Source organism: Salvelinus fontinalis, chromosome 3 (assembly GCF_029448725.1).
Source record: "Salvelinus fontinalis isolate EN_2023a chromosome 3, ASM2944872v1, whole genome shotgun sequence".
Taxonomy (NCBI): domain Eukaryota; kingdom Metazoa; phylum Chordata; class Actinopteri; order Salmoniformes; family Salmonidae; genus Salvelinus; species Salvelinus fontinalis.
The window spans coordinates 54,465,979-54,475,097 of NC_074667.1; the positions used below are offsets into that span (position 1 = coordinate 54,465,979).

General features: G+C 38.6%; 1 pseudogene; it reads right to left on the bottom strand.

Moving 5' to 3' along the window:
* The window catches only part of LOC129851562 (protein SHQ1 homolog), a 67,629-nt pseudogene extending 61,490 nt beyond the window's left edge, over positions 1 to 6,139 (bottom strand).
* Positions 6,140 to 9,119: the final 2,980 nt, after the last annotated feature.

A 9,119-nucleotide genomic window follows, 5' to 3' on the forward strand; every position in this document is an offset into this window, starting at 1 on the left:
CCGGGTCCTGCTAGAGTATCTCTGACTAGCTGTAGTATTCACCGCACACTGTGAAGTCTAGTGAGAAAAGAGAACATCCTCCTAATCACCAGTAAAGCAGATCTGATTACTAGGAGGTCAAACGCACTGACAGGGATAGGGTCACATCGCTTTTGAATGATTGTTAGTTTTCCCCCTATATTCAATTAGCAGCTAAATTGTTTCCAATACTCGGAAACAATTTAGCTGGATCGAGGCAAAGATGAATGGTGCAAAGTACAGAGAGATCCTTGATGAAAACCTGCTCCAGAGCGCTCAGGACCTCAGACTGGGGCGAAGGTTCACCTTCCAACAGGACAACGACCCTAAGCACACAGCCAAGACAACGCAGGAGTGTCTACGGAACAAGTCTCTGAATGTCCTTGAGTGGCCCAGCCAGAGCCCGGACTTGAACCCGATCGAAGTCTCTGGAGAGACCTGAAAATAGCTGTGCAGTGACACCCCCCATCCAATCTGACAAAGCTTGAGAGGATCTGCAGAGAAGAATGGGAAGAACTCCCCGAATACAGATGTGCCAAGCTTGTAGAGTCATACCCAAGAAGATTTGAGGCAGTAATCGCTGCCAAAGGTGCTTCAACAAAGTACTGAGTAAAGGGTCTGAATACCTATGTAAATGTGTTATGACCGTTTTTGTTGTTGTAGAAAAGACAATGGAGCTAAATATTTTTATAAGATCATCTTTGAGAACTAACAATCACCAAAATCTAAAATTCCAGAAATGTCATTGGGCCCTCATTTATTTTGTTAAAAATGTTTGAGTCACTCAGATTCCATAAGATCACGGCTTAAGCCATGGCAAAACGTGTAAAATTGCAGGAAATTCACTTTAAAACTGCCCTTTTTTTTTATTTTTTTTATCTCAGCCCTATGGCAATATGTGTATAATTTTGGGATGTGCAGATTTCCCTAGCAAGAAGATTCGATATGTATCTAACTATATACATGGGCTCCGATAAGACTCAGGAACAACACGTTTTAGTTTGAAACGATTCGGTGCGATACGATTTGATGCACTAACATTTGTTGCATAAACACACTCATTTTCCATTATAAATTCAAATCTGCTGCCGATTGAGCTCATAAACTGTGCCTCTGTGTGTGTTTCGAAAAACATAATTCCACTTTGACATTATTGGGTATGCGTGTAGGCCAGTGACACAAAATCTTAATTTAATCCATTTTGAAATGAAGGCTATAACACAACAAAAATGGGAGTGGAAATCAAGGGGCGTGAATACTTTCTGAAGACATGTACACTCACCAGCCAGTTTATTAGGTACACCCATCTTAGTGTACCCCTGAATTCCTTCGGGGTATGGATTCTACAAGGTGTCGGAAATGTTCCACAGGGATGTTGGGCCATGCTGCTGTGATGGCATCATGCAGTTCCTGTGGATTGGATAGCGGTACATTAATGCTTTGAACAGCCCATTCCATCACATCGCAAAAATTCTATATTGGGTTTGGTCAGCAACAATGTAGCCTAGTGGTTAAGAGCATTGGGCCAGTAACCAAAAGGTCGCAAGTTCGAATCCCTGAGCTGACTAGGTGAAAGATCGGTCGATGTTCCCTTGAGATAGGCAGTTAACCCTAATTGCTCCTAGAAGTCACTCTGGATAACAGCGTCTGCTAAATTACTAAAATGTCAATGTAAAATGATACGCTGTGGCATTCATGTTGCTCAATTGGTATCAAGAGACCTAACGTGTGCCAGGAAAACATTCCCCACACCATTCCACCACAAGCCTGTACAGTTGACAGCAGGCAGGATGGGTCCATGGACTCATGCTGCTTAAACCAAATCAACAGGAACTTGGATTCGTCAGACCAGGCAATGTTTTTCCACTCCTCAATTGTCCAGTGTTGGTGATCGCGTTCCCACTGGAGCCACTTCTTGTTTTTAGCTGACAGGAGTAGAACCCGGTGGATCGCTAATTTATGCGTTCTGAGATGCCGATCTGCACACCACTGTCGTACTGTGCCGTTATTTGTCAGTTTGTGGCCCGCCTGCTAGCTTGCACGAACCTTGCAATTCTCCTTCAACATCTCTCATCAACGAGCTGTTTTCACCCACAGGACTTGTTTGTCACACCATTCTCGTTAAACCCTAGACAATGTTGTGCGTAAAAAGCCCAGGAGGGCGGACGTTTCTGAGATATTGGATCCGTCATGCCTGGCACCAACGATCATACCACGCGCAAAGTTGCTTAGGTCACTTGTTTTTCCCATTCTAACATTTAATCAAACAGTAACTGGAAGCATCTATGCCCGTCTGCCTACTTTATATAGCAAGCCACATGACTCACTGTCTGTAGGAGTAATCCATTTTTGTGAACGGGGTGGTGTACCTAATAAAATGTCCGGTAAGTGTATCAGCATCAGATAAGGTGGGCAATGTTTGCTTTTTGATCTGAAATCATCACACACAAATAAATGTCATTTTTTGCAGATTCAAAGTGTTAGGGTTGCTATGGGGGAGAGAGAAAAATTTGCCGTTTTATAGCTAATCTCATGCTTTTCTACAAGTTTTGCCATGAGGCGGAGATTTTTTTTTAGCTGTTTTAGAGCTCAGGGATTCTTGAAAGATGGGACAATCTCAAATATTTATCTTAATATTAACAACATTTGAAATATATTTTGATTGACCAAAAGAATCAGCTAATACACATGTAATAAAGGGTCCCGTGTAGCTCAGATGGTAGAGCATGGCGCTTGCAACACCAGTGTTGTGGGTTTGATTTCTACGGGAAATATATGACTCACTACTGTAAGTCGCTCTGGAAAAGAGCGCACACTAAACGACTAAAATAGTAAAGGATCAACCTCTTAATTTGTTACATTTTTTTCATTAAATGCAACTAACTGGATTTATGTAAACTCCGTCAGACACAATAGAAGGCATTTCATTTTTACAATTATTGTCCAACAAGTGTTTAAAGGCCTTGATTGTTTAATTCTAACAGATTATTCAAATATGTAATACAAATCTAAAAATATATTTTTGTTTTATTTTAGCCTATAGCACTATAATCCAGGGCTAATTTCGTTAGCATTTCGGCATGTTAAAACAACATTTATAAAGCAAACTTAAGTCTAGCACCGCAAATACTTCAATTGTTTGAGGATATGTTGCAGAACAGTGAAATAAATAAAAAAATCTTGAATATATATATATATTTTAAATTGAAAGGATTTTAAGGGGGTTAGCCATCAGTGACATTTTTGCCTCTAAAATATGGAAAATTATTAATTTGAAAATCCCCAATAAAAACAGAACAATTCTATCAGGTCTTTCACCACTCTGACGGAGACATAAATGTGACAGTGTTTATGTTTTACCGAGTTGACAAATTTCTTTTTTTTTCTTCATCCATGTGGTATACAGTAGCAATTTAGTTTTTCCTCAGTTGCTTTATGACTCTAAAACCATATTAAATGTAACATATTTTAACCAAAATTCGTATTCTATTTTAATCTATCAAGCAGATGGAGTTGACAAGTTTATTGGTTGTGACCATGCTGATTCCAATATTGTTTGTTTAAATCAAAAGCAGAGAACTTCTCAGAATATGAGTGGTCGTTGCACTACAGTACAAATGACCCTCCTCATTAATTTAGGATTTTAGACAAATCTGACGCATTAAACCAAAACTCCAGACACATCTTTTCAAAGTTTTGAGAAAAATATTATTTAAAATTCACAGAGGGCTATTGCAAGAAACTACATAATGTACTTTTTCAGTTAATATGATTTTTTGGGAGAGTTTGAAATTGGGATCCTTTGCTCTGGACAAGGGCATTTCCAGGCATAGAGTAGACATGGAAATTAATAAAATAGAAAATATTAAGAAAATTCCAAAAACAAACTTTCCCTCATTAAAATTCCCCTAAATGTAAATTTTAAGCTCAAATAAAAAATAAAAATAAAAAAAAAATACTACTTTAAAAATCAAGTTTCTCTGTCGGACAAGGACTGTCCCGACTTTCAAGAATCCCTGAGCTAATTTCCTGCTATTCTACACTATTTTCCTCAACTCTGAGATAACGTTTAGCAGTTTTAAAGCTAAGTTCCTGTAATTCAAAACAGTTTTTTCATGGCTTGTGATTTTTAAAAATATGTTTTTATGGCTTTTAGGAAAATTTACAGAGCTTCCAGAAATCCATGAACAAAACAAATATATTTTAGAAACATTACCTTTATCAATGTCAAAGGAGGCTTTTTCCCTCCCATCCTCCACTATTGTCTCCAGGTAAGGTCAGTCTTGATAAGAGATTAAAATGTTAGAAATCTGATATTAGAACTAAACATGAACGTATCCTATCAGCATTTTGACACACTTTTACAGCATATCATGGTGCATTTAATTACTATATACAGTGGACCTAATACTTTTTTAAAAATCCTTGAATTAAGTGACTTCAATACTGGCAGCACATAACTTTAACTGATGGTCAGTCACTCACCTGAGAAAGTAAGGCTCGGCGTAGAATTTGAAATAATCTCCATCGATGTAGAGATCGAACTCTGATGTTCTACTGCAGGGCACATGGAGGTTAGGATAAGGAAAGCTGGGTCCTGGCTTAACTCAAACGCTGAAGTCATCATAATGAGCAGAACACACGTACAGAAGTCTCAGAGAGCTGTAGAAACAGTAGGGGAGTTAAATTAGCACACAAGATATTATACACATTTCACAATGTTTAGCACTGCTTGACATCATACTACTCTTGTCCTGTGGCCACTTATTTCTTCTTATATCCTGGAATTGGGACTCACAGAGCTTCAATACTTTTGTACCAGCAACCAGTAACACACGCCAGGGTCTGGTTATCCTTATCATTTATTTTAAAATGTTCACGGCTTTAGCCACAGGTTGCGCACCTCTCTGTATCTGGTTCTCCCTCTTAGTGGGTGTTGTCATTGTTTATTGGAAATGTTCATGTTTATAGCCTATTGTGTTGTGTGTTAAGTATTAATCATTATGTGAAATGTGAATTAGTGCCATTGCTAATGAACAATTTACCTGTTTAAAAGGTGTGAATAGTTTATGCCAGGTTAGGGCAGGTCTATTTGGATGCCCGTGCTCCTCATTCTAGGTCTTGGAGTCTGACAGCTGCTTGTCAAAGTAACATACGAGTTACTAGCTCTTTTTATTCTATTGACACTGGCTGCTTTTACACAGGCAGCTCAATTCACGGCTGTTTTTTGTTATGCCTTTTTTTACTCTAGTAATTTTGGCTAAGTAGCTAAGATTATTATTTTGTCATCAACTTTGTCAAGTATCATCATCTGTATATTCCGTAAATAATCTTTGGCTCCAGTCATCACCTGAACTATCATACATATTTTTGCACCTGATCTATTGATTCACCTGAGCCTCCTAAATAGGCTGCCGGGTCCTCTTTAAGTCACTACTGATCTGGAACAAAACCTGTGCTCCAGGCCTATGAATCCACAAGACCACGTTTGAAAAGTGTCAAACACCTCCACCATGTGGTCGGTTTTGTAGCAGAGTGTGATGTTTACGTTCCACGTGCCAATGAGCCCGTCAGTTGCCTACAATGACCGTAGGTTAAATTACCTAACGTTACAAAGATCAAGTTGAACTGTTACAGTAGCACCCTGCTAAATATTTCAAATACATTTCAAATGAATGGCCAAAGACTGATTTAAATTGTGTAGAGGTAAGGTTACAAGTATATTTGCGACTGGGTAAGCTAGCTGCCTAGCCTAACGTTATGTTTATTAAAACTGATGCTAGCTAACGTTAGTAGCTAACTAAGTTAGCTAATTCAGCTAATTGAATTTCTGTCCAGATAAAATTAAAGCCTGTAGCTTTTAACAGTAACGTTAAAGTTACTCAAACGATAGCGATGTAGGCGGTTTACATGTATTAACAATTAAGTCACTTGCGGTAATTTCGTGTTCTTTTTTTAATGAGCCTCATAAGAAATTAAGCCTATGTCAGAATCCGAGAGTGAAATACTACACTAGTCTCTATTTAACATGTAGGCTCAACATTCCGGTGTTGTGCCGAAAAGCTCACCCCTGCCAGAATCCGCCCGCCCTTAACGTGAACGCGCACGCACTCAAATCTTCGTTGATGCGACTTGCTTGAACGCGCACGCACTCAATTCTTCACTGCTGCGACTTGCTTGCTAATTGAGAGTTCTGATCATGTTCGGCTGCGTTTCATTTTATTTTTATGTCGGTTTGATAGCGGGGGAGGCACGAGCAATGTCTGAAGTTTTCGGTTTGGCTATTTGTTTCATGTGTATTAGTTTATAAATAAATATCTTTGCCAAAATGCGTCATCTCTCCCATGTCTTATTCGACTAGTAGTTGTTCTGAAATGTTTATTGCCTGCCTACATTTGACTCCCTCCATGTTTAATATAACACACATGAATTAATCATTTCGGTTGCCTATCCTGACGTGAAGTATGTTCTATATAAAGTATTTGGGGGGGTTATTTTCTTGCCTGCCAAAATTCACAGGTGCGCGTAATGATGAGTGCCAGGTGTGCGAAATTATGAATCCCAGGACCGGTGGTTAGTACTCTAGCGACGTCGTACACCGGAGGGAGGAGCAGGAGCAGACTTGACACAATAGGACACCTCCATCAACATTAAAAGACAATAATGATAATAATAATAATAGAAATTAAAATAAAATAAATCATATATATACACACACATACATAGTACATATACATAAACATATTCACAGGACACTCAACATATCTCTTTTCCTACATCAGATATGCAGGTGACATTTCCACCTGGATGACAGCACATAATCAGCAAGACGGAGATGCTCTTCTTCCGAGGGAATGCCTGCCCATTCTCAGATATTAGATAATCCGAGATGATCAAGTCATTTACATTCCAGCCCTTGTCAGCTCCAGATTTGACTACTTCAACTCACACCCTGCTGGAATCCCTGCATTCTCAGATTCCCCTCTGTTATTAATCTCTATATTGTAATCAAAGGGTTTCAAAATGCTGTACTTTTATTAACATATGTTCTGATCATTCCTGAGAGAGAAGGGGTGTAATATCTCCAGATGGGTGTGTGGTACCCTTCCTCACCCATGCCAAAAAGATGTTACTTCTTGTGGGGTCTTTGCCTTGAAAGTAAGTATGAGAGTATAAGTAATGTACAATTAAACTACTGAAAGTATACTGACTAAAAGGAAAAACAACTGTCAAATTATATTATAGCTGTGTCGTTGTATACTTGCTAATTAGAATCTTAAGTGTAACAATTTTGTTGGGGAAAACTGAAATGCACATCAAATTTATTACCCCAGTTTGCTGAATGTGTTCTGAAGGAGGAATTGATTGTCTTTTCAAATACGGACAAAGATGTTAACATCATGAGAGAAGAAATAGCAGTCACTCTCCTCCAAAACAGTGGCATGTTCAATTTCTAATTTAATATAATTGTAGATAAAATGTATATGGCTCTTTCAAGGTTATCTTTGATCCACATTCTGACTAGATGGCCACTAAAATACATGTATTTAAGTAAAATAATGTATTTAAATAATTCTGTTACAAGAAACCTATACTGTTCCCTGTTCGCTCAGAAAAATACATGTAAAGATGTATAGACTACTTGACATTATGTTTTGCTAGATAACCTGAGCCAACTGTGCCACTTCTGTGGGGAGATGGACAATACTGAGGAAGACACTGAGTAATTGCTTGTTCACTTCAAAAAGCACATTTTTACAAATTTGTATAAGCAGTAATATTTCCAGAGGTAGTATCACCCGCTTTGTCAGATAATGAAATAATTGTAATTCAAGAATATGTATTTTAAAGTTAAATATATTAACATTTCATCATAAATTTCAGATTGGTTGTCTGCTGCCCACGATGGTTCCACCAATCCTGTATGAAAACCATCCCATCATTGGAGGATTATGTCTGCGCTGCTTGTTAGGACTAGGTTAGGCTTGAGTTCCAGGTGAAGGTGTTACCTAGAAAACTTTCCATAAAAAGTGGACTAAATGTTAATGTCATACCCTGATCTGTTTCACCTGTCTTTGTGATTATCTCCACCCACCTCCAGGTGTCACCCGTTTTCCCCATTAGTCCCTGGGTATTTATTCCGGTGTTCCTGGTGTCTCTGTTGCCAGTTCGTCTTGTCAAGTCAACATGGGTTTTTTTCCCTTATCTCTCTTTTGCTAGTCCTCCCGGTTTTGACTCTGAACCTGCCCTGACTCTGAACCTGCCCTGACTCTGAACCTGCCCTGACTCTGAACCTGCCCTGACTCTGAACCTGCCCTGACTCTGAACCTGCCCTGACTCTGAACCTGCCCTGACCACGAGCCTGCCTGCCATTCTGTACCTCCTGGACTATGACACCTTTTTAATGATATTTTGCCTGTCCACGACCATTCTCTTGCCTGCCCCTTGGATTATAATAAATATCAGAGACCCGAACCGTCTGCATCTGGGTCTCGCCCTGTGCCCTTATAGTTCAGTCGAGCTGTTGCAGCTTTCCAATACTTGTTTATTTCTCTTTTTATCTTTGATTTGTCATTTCATGTCTTATTATGCAAAGATTGAAATTTGTATTTTAATGTTTGTTAACTAACTTAACTTCTGTGTTTTTGTTACTGTCTTATTTGTGTAATTAAACATTACAAAATGTTTCTAAAAATCAATGTTTCTCTATATTCTAATTTTGCTTTCTGTGGCACACTACTGGTTAACATGAGCTAAAAAAAATATTCTGAAGTGTGTCAGGCCTTGCAGTCCCAAGATACTTTCTGTGGCACACATCAGTCAAATACTTTCTATAGAACAAATTTCACATCAGGATAGGCCACCCAAATTAATAACTAATATATGTGTGAGTAAAATGTAGGCAAGCAATACACATTTCAGAACTACTAGTCGAGTAAGACAATGGAGAGGTGACGAATTTTGGCAAATAGATTTATTTAGAGACTAATACACTTGAAACAAATAGCCAAACCGAAAACTGGAGACATTACTAGTGCCTCCCCCGCGATCAAACCGACATAAAAATGTTTATTAAACGCAGCCTATTGTGATCAGAAATC